Raw genomic sequence first — 20069 nt, forward strand, 5'->3', positions numbered from 1 at the left:
AAAAAAAAATCACAAAGCAACATAGAATGCAGGAAATTATCTTGACAGTACACAAAGTTTTTGTCTTCCAAAGTTAAATATTTTAATATATAAAATAATTCTGGTGTAAGGTGATTGTTTTACCTTATAAGAAAACTGTTTCAATAACATTAAGTCAAATCTGGTGATACAGTAAGTTAATTCAAACAGACACTGGAAAAATGTGTGTCCATAATTATTTGTGGACACCATATTCTTAAAAATATAAAAAATTAAGAAAAGCAGGGAAATGCAAGGTTCTTAGAAAACACATATGGAATTTCCTGGTTATTTGGAAAAAATCATGTGTAAGAATATCCAAGAAAAATTCAATTTAAGTACAAGAAAACAGAATCAAGTCATATTAGAAGAAATTATTCTCATAAGCCTTCAGGAATAATGTTTTTAGTGTCAGGCTATGATGTCAAAGTCAGAAGAAAAATGTAATAAGATATGAGTATAAAATCGGGGAAAAGATTCATCATGACAGTCAAGCAAAAGGCTTTCTGGATGCTGAAAGGTTCATGGTGGAAAAGGCGCCACCCATCCTGAGTGCTGAAGATAAAATTCCATAGGCAAATTTCTATTACCTCATTTGAGTTTTCAGCACTATCAGCCAGGGGGTAGAATAATCTCCTGTGGGTGTTAAATCCTCAATGTGTTTTCATGAAAAGAAAGGGAAAATTATCTGAAGTCAACTCTAAAATTAGAGTAACACTCATAGAGGAAGAAAATATTTTTAAAAACTGAACTCATTTAACATAGCAATAATAGGAGGAAACTTCAACATTTCAAATAATTACTTAAATAGATATAGCGTTAGTTTATTTATCTATCTTAAATGAGTTCAGTTTTTAAAAATATTTTCTTCCTCTATGAGTGTTACTCTAATTTTAGAGTTGACTTCAGATAATTTTCCCTTTCTTTTCATGAAAACACATTGAGGATTTAACACCCACAGGAGATTATTCTACCCCCTGGCTGATAGTGCTGAAAACTCAAATGAGGTAATAGAAATTTGCCTATGGAATTTTATCTTCAGCACTCAGGATGGGTGGCGCCTTTTCCACCATGAACCTTTCAGCATCCAGAAAGCCTTTTGCTTGACTGTCATGATGAATCTTTTCCCCGATTTTATACTCATATCTTATTACATTTTTCTTCTGACTTTGACATCATAGCCTGACACTAAAAACATTATTCCTGAAGGCTTATGAGAATAATTTCTTCTAATATGACTTGATTCTGTTTTCTTGTACTTAAATTGAATTTTTCTTGGATATTCTTACACATGATTTTTTCCAAATAACCAGGAAATTCCATATGTGTTTTCTAAGAACCTTGCATTTCCCTGCTTTTCTTAATTTTTTATATTTTTAAGAATATGGTGTCCACAAATAATTATGGACACACATTTTTCCAGTGTCTGTTTGAATTAACTTACTGTATCACCAGATTTGACTTAATGTTATTGAAACAGTTTTCTTATAAGGTAAAACAATCACCTTACACCAGAATTATTTTATATATTAAAATATTTAACTTTGGAAGACAAAAACTTTGTGTACTGTCAAGATAATTTCCTGCATTCTATGTTGCTTTGTGATTTTTTTTTGATGTATTCTTTTTTCATTAGTTGTTCAAAACATTCAAAGCTCTTGACATATCATATTTTATACATTTGATTCAAGTGGGTTATGAACTCCCATTATTATCCCGTATACCGATTGCAGAATCACATTGGTTACACATCCACGTTTTTACATACTGCCATACTAGTGTATGTTGTATTCTGCTGCCCTTCATATCCCCTTCCTATCCCCCCTCCTCTCCCCTCCCATCTTCTCTCTCTACCCCATCTACTGTAATTCATTTCTCTCTCTTGTTTTTTCCCCTTTCCCCTCACTTCCTCTTATATGTAATTTTGTATAACAGTGAGGGTCTCCTTCCATTTCCATGCAATTTCCCTTCTCTCTCCCTTTCCCTCCCACCTCTCGTCCCTGTTTAATGGTAATCTTCTTCTCATGCTCTTTCTCCTTTCTCTGTTCTGAGTTGCCCTCCTTATATCAAACAAGACATTTGGCATTTGTTTTTTAGGGATTGGCTAGCTTCACTTAGCATAATCTGCTCTAATGCCATCCATTTCCCTGCAAATGACATGATTTTGTCATTTTTTAGTGCTGAGTATTACTCCATTGTGTAAAAATGTCACTTTTTTAATCTATTCATCTATTGAAGGACATCTAGGTTGGTTCCACAGTCTAGCTATTGTGAATTGTGCTGCTATGAACATCGATGTAGCTGTATCCTTATAGTACGCTCTTTTAAGGTCTTTGGGGAATAGTCCGAGAAGGGGAATAGCTGTGTCAAATGGTGGTTCCATTCCCAGCTTTCCAAGGAATCTCCATACTGCTTTCCAAATTGGCCACATCAATTTGCAGTCCCACCAGCAATGTACAAGTATACCCTTTTCCCCACATCCTTGCCAGCACTTGTTGTTTGACTTCATAATGGCTGCCATTCTTACTGGAGTGAGATGGTATCTTAGGGTGGTTGTGACTTGCATTTCTCTGACTGCTAAAGATGGTGAGCATTTTCTCCTGTACTTGTTGATTGATTGTATGTCCTTCTCTGAGAAGAGTCTGTTCAGGTCCTTGGCCCATTTGTTGATTGGGTTATTTGTTTTCTTATTGTTTAATTTTTTGAGTTCTTTGTAACTCTGGATATTAGGGCTCTATCTGAAGTGTGAAGAGTAAAAATCTGTTCCCAGGATGTAGGCTCCCTATTTACCTCTCTTATTGTTTCTCTTGCTGAGAAAAAACATTTTAGTTTGAGTAAGTCCCATTTGTGGTGAGCCGTTCTAATTAGACTGTGGCCGCCATTAGAAGATGGCGCCGGCTTCCACTGTGGCCTGTGACAAACAACTCCTAATATGGAGAATTGGCACGTAATCCCTTACCACCCTATGAGAAAGGTCCACGTGGCAGCTTAAGATTGGTATGCTGGAGGCTTTATTAGGCTGTGCTTGGGCGCTCGGCGACGGGTCACTAGAAGATGATACATGAATCAAGGCCTGAATAAACTGCTGAAAGAAGAATCCTGTGTCGTGTTTTCCCTTGCTGGCGAGGGGTCGCGGCACCCATTTGTTGATTCTCGTTTTTAACTCTTGTGCTATGGGTGTCCTATTGAGGAATTTGGAGTCCTACCCCACAATATGTAGATTAGAGCCAACTTTTTCTTCTATCAGACACAGAGTTTCTGGTTTGATACCTAGCTCCTTGATCCATTTTGTGTTAACTTTTGTGCATGGTGAGAGAAAGGGATTCAGATTCATTTTGTTGCATATGTATTTCCAGTTTTCCCAGCACCATTTGTTGAAGATGCTATCCTTTCTCCATTGCGTGCTTTTAGCACCTTTGTCAAATATAAAATAGTTGTAATTTTGTGGATTGGTCTCTGTGTCCTCTATTCTGTACCATTGGTCCACCCACCTGTTTTGGTACCAGTACCATACTGTTTTTGTTACTATTGCTCTGTAGTATAGTTTGTAGTCTGGTATTGCTATACCACCTGTTTCACTCTTCCTGCTTAGAATTGCTTTTGCTATTCTGGGTCTTTTATTTTTCCATATGAATTTCATGATTGCTTTATCTATTTCTCCAAGAAATGCCGTTGGGATTTTGATTAGCATTGCATTAAACCTATAGAGAACTTTTGGTAATATCGCCATTTTGATGATGTTAGTTCTGCCTATCCATGAACAGGGTATATTTTTCCATCTTCTAAGATCTTCTTCTATTTCTCTCTTTAGGGTTCTGTAGTTTTCATTGTATAAATCTTTCACCTCTTTTGTTAGGTTGATTCCCAAATATTTTATTTTTTTTGAGGATATTGTGAATGGGGTGGTTGTCCTCATTTCCATTTCGGAAGATTTGTCGATGATATACAAGAATGCCTTTGATTTATGTGTGTTGATTTTATATCCTGCCACCTTGCTGAATTCATTTATTAGCTCTTGTAGTTTCTTTGTAGAACCTTTTGGGTCTGCTAATTATAGGACCATGTCCTCCGCAAATAGTGCCAATTTAAGTTCTTCTTTTCCTATCTTTATGCCTTTAATTTCTTTCGTCTGTCTAATTGCTCTGGCCAGTCTTGTTCCAGATTTTAGAGGGAATGCCTTCAATTTTTCTCCATTTAGAATGATGCTAGCCTGAAACTTAGCATAGATAGCTTTTACAATGTTGAGGTAAGTTCCTGTTATCCCTAGTTTTTCTAGTGTTTTGAACATAAAGGGATGCTGTACTTTGTCGAATGCTTTTTCTGCGTCTATAGAGATGATCATATGGTTCTTATCTTTAAGTCTATTGATGTGGTGAATAACATTTATTGATTTCCGTATATTGAACCATCCTTGCATCCCAGGGATGAATCCTACTTGAACATGGTGCACAATTTTTTTTGATGTTTTTGTATCAGATTCGCCAGAATCCAGGCAATGAATTTCCCTCTTAAAACTGCTTTCATTGTGTCCCATAGATTCCGATATGTTGTGTCTGTATTCTCATTTATATCTAAGAATTTTTTGATTTTCTCCTTTATACCTTCTGTAACCCATTGATCATTCAGGAACATATTGTTCATTTTCCAAGTGATGTAGGATTTTTCCTTCCTTCTTTTATCATTGATTTCCAGTTTCATTCTATTATGATCAGATAAGATGCATGGTATTATCTCGACACCTTTATATTTACTAAGGGTTGCCCTATGGCCTAATATATGGTCTGTTTTTGAGAAGGATCCATGTGCTGCTGAGAAAAAAGTATAACCACTTGATGATGGTTGATATATTCTATATATGTCGGTTAAGTCTAGGTTATTGATTGTGTTATTGAGTTCTATAGTTTCTTTATTCAACTTTTGTTTGGAGGATCTGTCTATTGGTGAGAGAGGTGTGTTGAAGTCACCCATAATTATTGTGTTGTTGTCTATTTAATTCTTGAACTTGAGAACAGTTTGTTTTATGAACATTGCAGCACCATTATTTGGTGCATAACTATTGATAATTGTTATGTCTTGTTGGTGAATGGTTCCTTTTAACAGTATATAGTGTCCTTCCTTATCCCTTTTGATTAACTTAGTCTTGAAGTTGATTTTATTCGATATGAGGATGGCCACCACTGCTTGCTTCCGAGGACCATGCGAGTGGTATGATTTTTTCCCAACCTTTCACCTTCAGCCTGTGTATGTCTTTTCCAAGCAGATGTGTCTCCTGAAGGGAGCATATTGTTGGATCTGTTTTTTTAATCCAGGTTACCAGCCTATGTCACTTTATTGGTGAGTTTAAGCCATTAATATTTAGGGATATTATTGATATATGGTTTGTACTTACAGTCATTTTTGATTATTTATCTTTTTTTTTTAGTTTGGTTTGTTTCTCCATGATTAGCTTTTCCCCTCCCCACTCTCGCTTTAGTGAGGTACTTCCCACTGTTGGTTTTGGTTTTTGTTTATCATTTCTTCCTCGTGTAGTGTTTTGCTCAAGATGCTTTACAATGCTGGTTTTCTGGCTGCGAATTCTTTTAACTTTCGTTTCTCGTGAATGATTTTTATTTCATTGTTGTACCTGTATCTTAATTTTTCTGGATACAAAATTTTTGGTTGGCATCCATTGTCTTTCAGTGTTTGAAATACATTGTTCCAGGATCTTCTCGCTTTCAGCGTCTGTGATGAAAAATCAGCCATTAACCTTATTGGTTTACCACTGAATGTAATCTGCTTCCTTTCTCTTGTAGCTTTTAATATTCTCTCTTTGTTCTGTATATTGGATATCTTCATAACAATGTGTCTTGGAGTTGGTCTACTGTGATTTTGTATGCTCAGTGTCCTGTATGCATCTAGAATTTGTACTTCCATTTCCTTTTTTATATCTGGAAATTTTTGTAAAATTATTTCATTCAACAGATTGCTCATTCCCTTGGTTTGAATCTCTAAACCTTCCTCTATCCCAATGACTCTTAAGTTTGGTTTTTTTATGTTATCCCATATCTCTTGGATATTTTTCTCATGGTTTCTTACCAGCCTTTCTGAGTTGGCTAGACTCTTTTCAAGATGATATATTTTGTCTTCATTGTCTGATGTTCTGACTTCTACTTGCTCCACTCTGCTAGTGATACTCTCGTTTGAGTTTTTAATTTGGTTTATAGTTTCCTTCATTTCTAGGATTATTGTTCGATTTTTTAAATAATCTCTATCTCCTGGTAAAGTTGCTTATTTGCTTCTTGAATCTGTTTATGTAATTCATTTTCAATGTGTTCTTTCATTGTTTGAATTTGCTGTCTCATGTCCTCTTTAAGATTCCATTCCATCCGTATAAGGTTTTCCTTGAGTTCTTTATTTGACCCTTTTTCTGATGCCTCTAGGTTCTCCTGTAGATTTAGGCTGTCCTGCATTGTTTGTACACCTTTTCTTCCTTGCTTTTTCATGATGCTCATGTTACTTCCAGCTCTGTTTGTCTGCTGAGTTACTGTTTACTCTTATAGATTTATTTTGGTTTTGTGTATCTCCGGGGTCTCTCCTTTGTGATGGGAGACTATGACTAGAGATGATGAATTTTATTGCACTTTAAAGCAGATTCATTTGTTTCATAAAATGCGTACGGATTCTGATGGCATATAGCGATCTGCGGTTTGGTCTTTGGACTTATGTTTAGGTCGAGTGATGTGATAGTACAGAGGTTGGTATATCTTGGCAACCTTCGAAGATTGCTCTACTGATGAGGGATATTAACAGGAGAATGGTCCAGGGTATTTGGGGGTAGCTAGAGAATTGGTAGCATTATATAACGCCTCAGAACATTTACCTATACACATTTAGTAAATTACAGATAAACAGCATCATAATGCTTGGGAGGAAAGGTATTAGAAGGGGAGGGAAGAAGTTGCTAAAGAGAATGAGAGTAAATAGGTAGAATTCAAGAAAAGGGGAATAAGGAAATTGAAAAGAAATGAAAAGACAAAAAAAAAAAGAAAAAAGAATGCAGTCTTACAGTTTGATTAACTTCTCTTCCAGTAGGTGGAGCTGTGCCCACCGGGCCAAGCTTCTCCTCTCCATACACTGGAACCAATCCCTGTGAGGCGGCTCCTCCTCCCCTGCTGGGCAGCTCTCCAATCCTGGGCACCCAGGGCCTTTCCTGGTCTCCAGCCACTTCCCTGCTTTTTCTCCAGCCACGCCCCACTCATGGGTGGCGTTCACCACAAAACTGGCTACATGCCGGGTCTGCCGCTCCCTGGAGCCCTATTTTCTTGAACCACTGGGCACACTCTCTCTGTTTGCCATTCCCCCAGACCCTAAGGTTGTGGAGCATGGGGCTGGTAACCGTCAGCTTATTCTGCCTGCCCTTTGGTAGCCACGCCCCCAGGAGCTGGCGCTAGAGACCTAGTTTGTCAGCGCTGGTGGGAGCGGTAGCCTGGGGTCAGGCACTGTTCCTGACTCCCTTGGTCTGACAATCGCACTCACGGGAGAGCTTAGGGGGGAGGCCTTTGAGATTTCCCCGCTGTGTGGGGATGATGGGCCCGGGGGTCACATACCTGCAGTCTCCGTTTTCGATGAAGCTATCCCCTCCACTGAATTCTGGTGACGTCAGTTCTCTGCCATGGTGGTGTCCAATGCGAAGGGCAGATGTTTGTTCTCTTTGCTGGGTGGGTCCTGTCAGACTCTCCCAGGTCCCGTCTCAATTCTGGGCCCGCTGCCTATGAAGGCTTGGTTGGCATCACCTCAAAAGGTTCATGGAGGAACCGAGGAGTTGTTTCTCTATTCCGCCGGAACGTCTGTAGCACTGAGTCACCGTGGTTTGGCGGGGAGGAGCAGACAATCAGCCAGAGACTGCTCGTGGGCAGCCTGAATTCACCCGCTCTGGGCTCAGTGTGGGCTCTGAGGGGCACAAACTGCTCGCCCTAGGTCCACTTCAGCCCAGCATTGCCAAGTGATCCTGAGCAAACAGTATTCAGTCAGTTTAAGACTCCCTTTGCCTGCGCAGCTGAAGAGGTCACAGAATTGATCCCTCAGCGCCGGCCGCCATGTTGGAAGATCGCAGTTTCAAAGCTAGACTCAGAGAAAGTCAAATATGATGTATTCTTACAATGGAATATTACTTGGAATGCTTGCAAATTTTAGTTAAGTTGTCCGTCAACTTCTACAATTTCTTTTGGTTCATGTTGGGAGCTCATGGAATCTGGCTGTGGCTAGTGTCTCTGGACACGTGACAGTGGGAACCCTGGAGAATCCCAGGAAGTGGACAGCCAGGCTGGGTCTCTGCCCTTCCCGTGCAAGCCACTTTGTGATTTTTAAAAATTTCTTAGAAAAAAAGCCTGAAATGAGTTAAGGGTTTTACGTTTATACAAACTTTCTCTATTGCTGTATTATTTTTCATAGTTATGTGTTATCTTGGTTTTTGATGCTTTTATTAGTGCAATATAACCTTATATCATAGTTGGATTCTACATGCATACAAAATAATTTTCTTCAATTCCTAGTACTACCCCATCCTCCCTCTCACAAAATATATGATATATTTTGCTGAGTTGCCAATTTATTTGCATATGTATTTTTCCACTGGTACATTATGATCATATAAGAAGAGTGAAAATCAGAATACTATATTCATTCATAAATATCACATTATTATGTCAATTTTATTCTTGTTCTTCCCCTTTCCATTACTTCCTCACTCCCCCTTGGTCCCTTATCTCTACTCTGCAGTTCATCCTTATATTTCTGTGATATTGGCCCTTTTAAATTCTTTTTTTTCTCTCTTTAGCAACCACTTGTGAGAAAATATTTGAATGTGGACTTTTGAGCCTGATTTATTCTACTTCTCATGATATTCTCCAGTTCTATTCATTTACTACAAAAAAGCCATAATTTTATTTTCCTTTATGGCTGAGCAGAATGCTATTGTTTATGCATACCACATTTTTTCCTCCTTTTTTGTGTTTTAAGCATCTAATATCATTCTATAACCTGGCTATCATAAATTGCATGGCTGTGAATATTGAAATGCATATATTGTCATGACATACTGATTTTAATTCTTTTGGATACATATTGAAGAGCTGAATAGCTGGGGTATACAGTGGTTACATTTCTAATTTTTCTAGGAATCTCCATACCACTTTGCAAAGTGGTTCTACTAATTTGCAGTCCCACTGACAATGTATAACTTTTTTTTTCTTCCCACATCCTTGCCAGTGTTTATTATTATTTATATTCTGATGGTTGCCACTATTAACAGGGTAAGATGAAATTTTAGTGTAGTTTCGATTTGTATTTTCCAGATGCTAATGATGTTGAACAAAAATCAACTGCTTTTCTATACACCAATAATGAACCCAATGAAAAAGAAGTCAGGAAAAAATTTCTTTTACAATAGTATGAAAGAAAGAAAGAAAGAAAGAAAGAAAGAAAGAAAGAAAGAAAGAAAGAAAATACCTGCAAATTAATCTAACCCAGGAAGTAAAAGACCTCAACAATAAAAATTATACACTACTGAAGAATGAAACTGGAGAAGACTTTAAAAGAAAAAAAGTCCCATGTTCTTGGACAGCAGAATTAACCTTATTAAAATGGCCATATTATTAAAATTAATCTACAGATTGAATGCAATCCCTATCAAAATATCAATAATTTTCTTCATAGAACTAGAAAAAAAAGTCCTAAAATTCAAATGGAAAAAAATGACCCAGAACAGCCAAGGCAATCCTGAGCAATAAGAATAAAAGTGAAGATATCAAAAACTCAATTTCAAGTTATATTACAGAGATGTCACAACAAAAGCAGACAAGAAGACCAATAGAATAGAATATAAGACATAGAGACAAATCCACACAGATATGGTTAGTGCATTTTTTTTGACAAACATGCCAAAAATCATAAGGTAGAAGCAAAGGTCTTAAAAAAATGGTGTTGGAAACACTGAATAGCCATTTGTGGAAGATAAAACTAGGTCCTTAGCTATCACTTAACAGGAAAAAATAACTCAACTTACAATGGATCTAAACCTATAAACTAGACCAGAATCTCTGAAACTAGTAGAAGAAACCATCGCAACAACACTCCAACATAAAAACACAGACATTGACTTCCTTAATAGTAAACTAAAACTTAAGAAATAAAATCAAGAAAGAATAAGTAGGAGAGCATCAATTTAAAAAATTTCTCCACAGCAAAGGAAACAAGTAAGAGAATGAAAAAAAAAAGTCTACAGAATGGGAGAAAATAGTTGCTGGTTATTTTTTCACAGATGAATATATAAAAATATATTTTTATATATTCTAGAATATATAAAAAACTCAAAAACTTAATACACCCCAAATAAAAACCCCAATCAATAAATGAACAAAATACATTTCTCAAAGAAAAAGAAATAACCAACATGTATGTGAAAAAAATGTTCAACATTATTAGCAATCAGGGAAATATAACTAAAAACTATCATATATTTGGTTTCCTATAGTTTTTAAATTATTAATCTGAATAAAATACTATTATTACTTAGTGACCCATAATTCTATTTTGATCAAGTATTTAAACCTTTTGTCCTAGGCTTCAGCAGGATCAAAATTCTAAATTACTTCTTTTTATGTCAAATTAACCTTGGGAATTTACACTTGATACTTTGGAGCCTTAAAAGATGTATTTATCCCTGATAAAAGGATGGTATTAAACTAATTAGACTTACTTAATATTTTAAAATTTTATATATTAAAAAACTTGGTTAAAAATTTTTACAAAATGTTTAAACTTTATAAAATTATATAAGTATGTTTATAATATGTTCCAAATTTTTATAAAAATTTCCCAAATGATGACTCAGATGTCTACTATAAAATAGTATAAATAGTATAATATATATATATATATATATATATATATATATATATATATATATATATATATAAAATATANTAAATAGTATAATATATATATATATATATATATATATATATATATATATATATATATATATATAAAATATATAAAATCATGCACAATTCTAGTTATAATGTTAAAATATTGCATGTCATAAGCAACCAAATTTCTCTAACTTACTAATTATAATAATTCTTCTAGTAATTCTAAGGATTATAATTTAGAACACTTATTCAAATCACATATATTGTGACTGTTTTTTCTTATATTTTGAAATTTATGTTTTTCTTTTTTTGCTTATCTAATCTTTATAAAGTTATCTTTCCAAATAGGGTAATATTGGCTCAATTCTTCAAGATTATACTCATGCTTATAAAACTAATAAAGAGAATTCAATGCTACACTCCAGATGACCCTGCTTTGAGAGAGATTTTGTTTTTCCTTCTGTACTCTTTGATGCTCAAATGGTCCCAGTTCATTTACATTGACTCCTGGACTTTCCCTCCAACATGGAACCAAAGACAAGAAGAATGTCTATCAAGACACTGAAAGACAAGAAAACCTAACTTCAAAGATGATTTTTTTTCATGCTGCTTTCAGAAAAAGATCTTTATTAAAAGAAGGAAATCTGAGAATTGATTATATAATTCAGTCATTCCTGTCACACTCAACTAAAGAGAGTCTAGAGGCCATGAGAAAACACTAAGGTTACAAACATCTTTTCCAGGAACTACCTTACAAACCCAATCCAGCACGATTACCTGCTATGATTTTAAGAGTAGTTTTTCCTATTAACTGCAGCCACTTGCCATTCAGAATTTTCCAACTCTCACATAATGCTCTAAGTGTCAATGAGGTTTTTATAATGATATGTTATATAATTTTTTACTTTCTCAATAAAATTCCAAACTTGGTTGTTGTTTTTGAGCAAACCAGAGGCTACTACAATCTGTGTAAGATGTCCTTGATTTCTATTCTATTTTTTGTTTTTTCCCCAATGAATATATTTCTGTGCAGATTTTTATGGTTTGGATATTAAGTGTCCCCCAAAGGCTCATGTGTGAGACACTGTAAGAAGGTCTAGAGCAGAAATAATTGGGTTATGAGAGCCTTAATACAATCAGGAAATCAATCCCTTGATAGGATAAACTAAGCAATAACTGAAAGCAGGTAGGGTGTGGCTGTAAGATGTGGTCATTGGGGGCATGATTTGGGGGTATATATTTTCTCTCTCTCAAGTCTCAATCCCTGGCCAGGCCACTCCATTCTCTGGTGAGGAGAGTAGGTAATTGGGATGTGTTTTTCCTTCCTGCTCACCCCCTCGTGTCAAAAGATCATGGGAAACACAGATTCCACTCTGGACCCCAAAAGCCCCTTGAAAGGTGTCGAAACATAAATTTTTCCAAATTGAGACTCACTCAGGACTTACACTGTAAATGGCTCTTTTTCTATTTCTCTGTGGCCTGGCCATAATAAACTTTAAATAATGGCTCTAAATGGCCTCCTGAGGGGACTTTTAGTTTTTTAAATCCTCACTGATTTGGACAATTTCTGCCAACAGACAGAAAAAAAATGTGGTTAGGTTCCTTATATTCAGGCCTTTGGGGATTTACGCTCCCATTCCTCTTTCTGCTCCACCTGTTTCACTTTCCAAGTCCTTCTTGCTAAAGAAACTTCCACATCCCTCTCTGCTGCTGACTCTGACCCTTTCTGCTTACTGAACTTCCTAAGACACTCTCCTCTCAACCCCCCAGACCCTCCCATCTTGATCCTCATTGTTATCTGGAACCAGCTCCACCTGAGTTAGACCACCCTCCTTCCCCTGTCTCTTCCCCAGTAAATGCCCATACCGGGTCTCACCAAATGACCCAAAATCCTGAACTACTCTGTCCTGTCCATGAGGTGACAGGATCTGAGGGCATCATTCGAGTTCATGTCCCTTTTTCTCTACAAAATCTCTCCCAAATAAAAAAAAATGCTTAGGCTCCTTTTCTGCTGACCCCACTACATATATCAAAGTATTTAAATACCTTTCCCAAGCCTATGACCTTACTTGGCATGACGTTCATGTCATCCTTGCCTCCACCCTTACCTCTAATGAATCCAGGTAGCTGCATGGGACCAGGTTCATTTGACTGAAGACACCATGCCTCCAGGCATGGCTGCAGTTCTTGACATCAATCCTGATTGGAACTATCAAAATGGACAGAGCCAATGCCACTGTGCCCAGATGATACAATGTCTGTTGGCAGGCATGCAGGCAGTTTCTAATAAGGTTGTTAATTTTGATACACTAATAGAAGTCACTTAGGGGCTTGATGAGAATCCTGCAATGTTCCTTAACTGCTTAACGAAGGCCCTCATTCTCTAAATTAGACCCTGAATTGCCCTTTGGGGTGACCATTCTGGACACTCATTTCATCATTCAGTCAGCCCCTGATATTTAAAAAAAGCTAAAGCGGGCTGAGGATGGTCTCCAAATCCCCATCCAAAATCTGGTGAGAATGGCCTTTAAAGTTTACAATGCCCATGAGGAAAAGCTGAACTCAGCCAGCAGGCCTGCTTTCAGAAAAAGGTGGCATTCCAGACAAATCCTTGGTAGCAGCTTTGCAGCCAGCCCTGGCTCCTGCTGAGACTCCCAGGGGTTCTCAGAAGTCTGAACCACCAGAGCCTGCTTCAAATCAGACAGGAAGGCCACTGGGCCCACTAGTGCTCTAACCAATTGCCTACCTCTCAGCCTTGCCCCAGCTACATTGGAAGAGAGACTGTCCCCTGACTGGTCCCTCCTAGCACCTCAACGTGGGGGTATGGCCAGACAGGCAATCCCTTCTCTTGAGCATCTGGGACTGGCTGAGAACTGAAGAAGCCTTGACCCCCATAACCCTTGCCAAGCCCAGGGTAATGCTCCAGGTAGCAGGTAAGTCTATTACCTTCCTTTTGGGGACACAGGGACTACCTATTCTGTCTTGCCTGCCCACTCTGATCCTTTATATCTGTCCCAAATCTCAGTCATGGGGATAGATGGAACACTGTCATTACCAAAGAAAATGGCCAGTCTGATGTGCTCCCTAAAGGGACATCCTTTTACCACTCCTTTTTAGTTATCCCTTTCTGTCCAGTTCCCCTCCTAGGATGAGATGTTCTCCAGCTCTTAGGGGCTACCATCTAGCTCTCACCCCATGCCTGTATAACCAGCTCCTCTTCCCCTTTATTCAATCTACTATACACACACCCTCCCCAACCACCAATTATCCCCTCCCATCAGGCCTAATAGACCCCCAAGTCTGCAACACCTCCAAACCAGTAATAACAACACACCATCAACTGGAGCAGATTCAGCTAAAGCCCGAGTATAAGTTCCCCTCTAGACCTCAATTTCCCATCTCTCTTCCTCACCACAGGGGACTCACCCATCATTGAATGATCACCATATCAAGGCCTTCTTATTCCCATAGACTCTCCCTGCAACACTCCTATCCTACCTGTCCCCAAACCATCAAAAGCATACTTCTTGGTACAAGATCTCCATTTAGTCAACAAAGCAGTTATTCCCCTTCATCCAGTGGTCCCTAACCATTATACCCTCCTCTCACATACCGCTCTCAACCTCTCATTTCACTGTTTTCTCAACTTTTTAGGTTCCTGAGGATGCCAATTTCACCCAGCCAAAGCTTGACTCTTGGTCCTCTCAGTTACCTACCTGGGCATTCTTCTAACCCATACCTCCAAAAGCCTCACTGTAGACAGAATCCAAGCTCTTAGGAGTCAGCAGACCATATCCTCTCATTTTTGGGGGCTCAGTGGATTCTTCTGACATTGGTTTCCCAACTTTGTCCTTCTTCTCAAACCCCTTTACCAGGCAGCTAAAGGCACTCCCATTGGACAGTTGACATCATTGGCTTAGGTCTCAGGATCTTTCCTCAAACTCAAAGATGTTTTGATTTTTTTCACCTTCACTCTCCCTACCCAACTCCAACTGTCCCTTCCACTTCTTTACAAATGAAAAACAAGGAATTGTCACTGGTCTTCTTGCCCAGCCCATTGGACTATCTTATTCTCCTGTAACATATCTCTCTGAACAGCTTTACTCTACAGTGTGGGGATGGCTGCCCTGCCTCCAGAACCTCACCATGGCAGCTGAACTTACCAAAGAATCTCTAAAGTTAACTCTCCGTCAACCTTTGACTGTCTTTTCCACACATAGGCGTCATGACCTCCTCGGACATAAATCTCACTCCCTCCATGGCCCCTTCCAAATTCAGGAGTTTCATTTTCTTTTCATGGAAAACCCCACCATTTCCCTCTGTGCCTCTCCACCCCTTAACCCAGCTTCTCTTTTCCCAATGTGTGGATCTACCCATCCAACTACCTACTCTTGTCCTCAAGTACTTGAGGTGTTCTGCACATCTCAGGATGAATTCTTACACCACCCCTTGCTGGCACCAGACTTGACAATTTTTGTAGATGGCAGCTCAATTGTTTGGCTAGACAATCACCACAGAGCAACCTATGCTGTGGTTACTGCTTTGGGGGTCCTGGAGGCCAGCCACCTCTCTGAAGGTACAGCCTCTCAGAGGGCAGAGCTCTTTGCCCTCATCTGAGCTCTCCACCTTTCAAAATGCAAGTCAGTTAACATCTATATTGACTCAAAGTATGCCTTTCTTATTGCACATTCTCACTCAGCCATCTGGAAGGAGAGAGGATACCTACCTACCAAAGACTCCCCTATAGTCAATTCCTCTCTCATCTCTAAACTCCTTGAGGCACTCCACCTCCCTTCCCAAGTTGCTATTATACATTGCCAGGGTCATCAAACTACTTCTGACCCCATAACTGAGAGAACAAACAAGGCTGATGTGGTTGCTAGAAGCTTAACCAGTGAACCACCCATGGCTCCCATTCTCTTTCTTTCTATGCCCACCAAACTGGCCTAACCCAGCAAGAACAGACTGACCTCCTGGCATGAGAGGGCCATATCAGAGACAAGGGCTGGACTTTCATGGGGGACAAGATTGCCCTTCTTCAACTCCAAGCCCAAGATCTCCTCTCTGACATCAACAAGTCATTTCACATTGGTTTCCAAACACTCTTTCAATTCCTCCAAACTTTCTTTTACCTACCCGGCACATGTGACTTAATTCAACAGGTCCATTCCACATGCTCAATATGTTACTCTGTCACACTTCAGGGGGGCCTATGACCCAAGGTCCCCACTTATCAGATGCGAGGACACCAACCAGGCAAAGATTGGCAGGTAGATTTTACTCACATGCCCAGACACAAAAAGTTCCAATACCTACTCACCATAATTGATACATTTTCAGAATTGATTGAGACTTTCCTGACCTCTCAAGAGATAGCAGACACTGTGGCCTCAGTCCTCACTGAGCAGATCATCCCCAGGTTCAGCCTTCCAACATCCATTCAGTCAGACAATGGCCCTGCCTTCACTTCTCAAATAACTCAACAGGTCTCAGAAAGCCTCAACATCTCCTGATAGCTTTACATTCCTTATAGTCCACAGTCTTGGGGTAAGATTGAAAGGGTACACAAAATCCTCAAAAACTACCTTACAAAACTCTCAACTGAGCTTCAAATATTCTGGCCTGAACTGCTTCCCCTTGTGCTTACCCAAATCAGAGGTGCCGCTAGAGCTCCCACAGGAATCAACCCCTTAAAACTGCTCTATGGCTACCCATTCCTGATTAATCATAATCTTCCCATCTAACCCCCACTTCTGGCCTCATATTTACCTATCTCACTTTGCTCAACATTCTCCTCTGGGAACACTCAAATCACCACCTTTCTGTGCCAGCAGAACTAGTGCCTTCTGAGGGTTCACTTTAACCAGGAGACACTGTCCTCTTAAAGGAACTCCATCTTCGATCACTCCAACTGTGCTGGATGGGACCCTATATAGTGATTCACACCACTCCCTACATCAGCAAAACTATTAGGCCACCCCTCTTGGTATCATGTTTCTTGCCTCTAGCCTGCCCCAGATCCTAAGTCCTGGTCATCCCAATTGGTGGGACCCACTAAACTTAAGATCACCTGTGGGCCTCCCACTTCTTTTTCTCTTGAGTTTGTTCCTACAGGTGCCCATGACCCAAAGGATGCCACCTAATTACTACTGCTGCCATTTCTATGTACAGGGGACCTGGGATGGGAAGACCTGGACATTAGGGACCAACAATAGCCAACCTGTTGTTTGCCAAACAACTATCTCTATTCTAGTAACTAGCCTCAGTCTTTCTGGCTAAGCACCCCTCCTCTGCTTTCTCTATGACCAAACCAAGAGGAACTGAAAGTCCCGACCAGATATTTATGGAAGATGCCCTCACACCTCCTGCAATATGCATACCTCAGAGAGACCACCCAAACCCAATTCCTATATGCCATCTAGAGGTAGGACAACCTCAACATTAGAGATCCCTGGGACAATCATTGTGAAGCAGGAGTAGAGGGAAAGCTATACATCTGGCCCTGGGACAGTTTCCCCTCTGGAACTTTTAAGATTTTCCATACCTACACTGGAGGGATTCCTCAGCTCCACCAAGAAATTCTTAGGAAAGAAACAGTCCTCACTCACCAGCTAGAGACACATGAGACAGAGAAGGGAGACCAATTTTCATGGCTGGCCCTTATACTTCAGGGATTACAACTTCTAAACTACTCCAGGGTCAATATTATTTCTGATTGTTTTTTCCCATTTATTTATTTATGACAGCAGAATGCATTACAATTCTTATTACACATATAGAGCACAATTTTTCATATCTCTGGTTGTATACATAAGTATATTCACACCAATTCACGTCTTCATACCTGTACTTCGGATGATAATGATCATCACATTCCACCATCATTACTAGCACCATGCCCCCTCCCTTTCTCTCCAACCCCTCTGACCTATCTAGAGTTTATCTATTCCTCCCATGTGCCCGCTCCCTATCCCACTATGAATCAGCCTCCTTATATCAAAGAAAACATTCTGCATTTTGTTTTTGGGGATTGGCTAACTTCACTTAGCATTATCTTCTCTAACTCCATCCATTTACCTGCAAATGTCATGATTTTATTCTGTTTTATTGCTTGGTAATATTCCATTATGTATATGTGCCACATTTTTTTTTATTCATTCATCTATTGAAGGGCATCTAGGTTGGTTCCATAGTTAAGCTATTGTGAATTTTGCTGCTATAAACATTGATGTGGCTGTGTCCCTGTAGTATGCTGATTTTAAGTCCTTTGGGTATACACCAAGGACTGGGATAGCTGGGTCAAATGGTGGTTCCATTTCAAATTTTCCAAGAAATCTCCATACTGCTTTCCATATTGGCTGCAAGAATTTGCAGTCCCACCAGTAGTGTATGAGTGTACCTTTTTCACCACAACCTTGCCAACACTTATTTTTATTTGTATGCATACTAGCTGCCATTATGACTGGAGTGACCTGAAATCTTAGTTTTGATATGCATTTCTCTAATTTCTACTGATGATGAACATTTTTCATATATTTGTTGATCGATTGTATATCCTCTTCTGAGAAGTGTCTGTTCTGGTCATTGGCCCATTTATTGATTTGGTTATTTAGTTTTTTGGTGTTTGGTTTTTTGATATCTTTATATACCTTAGAGATTAGTGCTCTATTTGATGTGTGAGGGGTAAAAATTTCCTAACAAAATGTAGGCTCTCTATTCACCTCACTGATTGTTTCTTTTGCTGAGAAGAAACTTTTTAGTTTGATTCTATCCCATTGATTGATTCTTGGTTTTAATTCTTGTGCTATAGGAGTCTTGTTAAGGAAGTTGGGGCCTAATCCAACATGATAAATATTAGGGCCTACTTTTTCTTCTATTAGACACAGAGTCTCTGGTTTAATTCCTAGGTCCTTGATCCACTTTGAGTTGAGTTTTCTGCATGGTGAGAGATAGAGGTTTAATTTATTATTATTATTATTATTATTATTATTATTATTATTTGCATATGGATTTTCATTTTTACCAGCACCATTTTTTGAAGAGGCTACCTTTCCTCCAATGCATGTTTTTGCCACCTTTATCTAATATAAGATAATTGTAATTTTGTAGGTTAGTCTCTGTATTTGCTATTTTCTACCATTGGTCTACCTGTCTGTTTTGGTGCCAATACCATGCTGTTTTATTACTATTGATTGGTAATATAGTTTAAGGTCTGATGTAGGGATGCCACCTGCTTCACTCTTCCTGTAAGGATTTCATTAGCTGTTCTGGGTCTCTTATTTTTCCAAATGAATTTCATGATTGCTTTTTTCTATTTCAATGAGGAATGCCATTGAGATTTTGATCAGAATTGCACTAAATCTGTATAGTGCTTTTGGTAGTATGGTCATTTTGATAATATTAATTCTGCCTATCCAAGAAATTTTTCCATCTTCTAAGGTATATTTTTGATTTCTTTCTTTAGGGTTCTGTAGTTTTTATTTTATAGATCTTTCACCTCTTTTGTTGATTCCCAAGTATCTTTGTTTTGAGGTTATTGTAAATGGGGTAGTTTTCCTCATTTCCTTCTCAGAGGATTTGTCACTGATATACAGATATGCTTTTTATTTATGGGTGTTTATTTTATGTCCTGCTACTTTGCTGAATTCATTTACCAGTTCTAGAAGTTTTCTGGTGGAACTTTTAGGGTTTTCCAGGTATAGAATCATATCATCAGCAAATAGTGCCAATTTGAGTTATTGTTTTCCTATGTGTATCCCTTTAATTTATTTTGTCTAATTGCTCTGGCCAGTGTTTCCAGAACTATGTTAAATAGAAGTGGTGAAAGAGGGCATCCCTGTCTTGTTCCAGCTTTTAGAGGGAATGCCTTCAATTTTTCTCCATTTAGAATGACGTTGGCCTGGGTCTTAGCATAGATAGCTTTTATGATGTTGAGATATGTTCTTGTTATCCCTATATTTTCTAGTGTTTTGAACATAAAACCATGCTGTATTTTGTCAAATGCTTTTTCTGCTTCTATTGAGATGATCATATGGTTCTTATCTTTAAGTCTATTGATGTGATGAATTACATTTATTGATTTCCATACGTTAAATCAACCTTGCATCTCTGAGATAAATCACACTTTATCATGGTGCATGA

This window comes from Marmota marmota, unplaced genomic scaffold (assembly GCF_001458135.2).
Source record: "Marmota marmota marmota unplaced genomic scaffold, marMar, whole genome shotgun sequence".
In the NCBI taxonomy this organism is placed as follows: domain Eukaryota; kingdom Metazoa; phylum Chordata; class Mammalia; order Rodentia; family Sciuridae; genus Marmota; species Marmota marmota.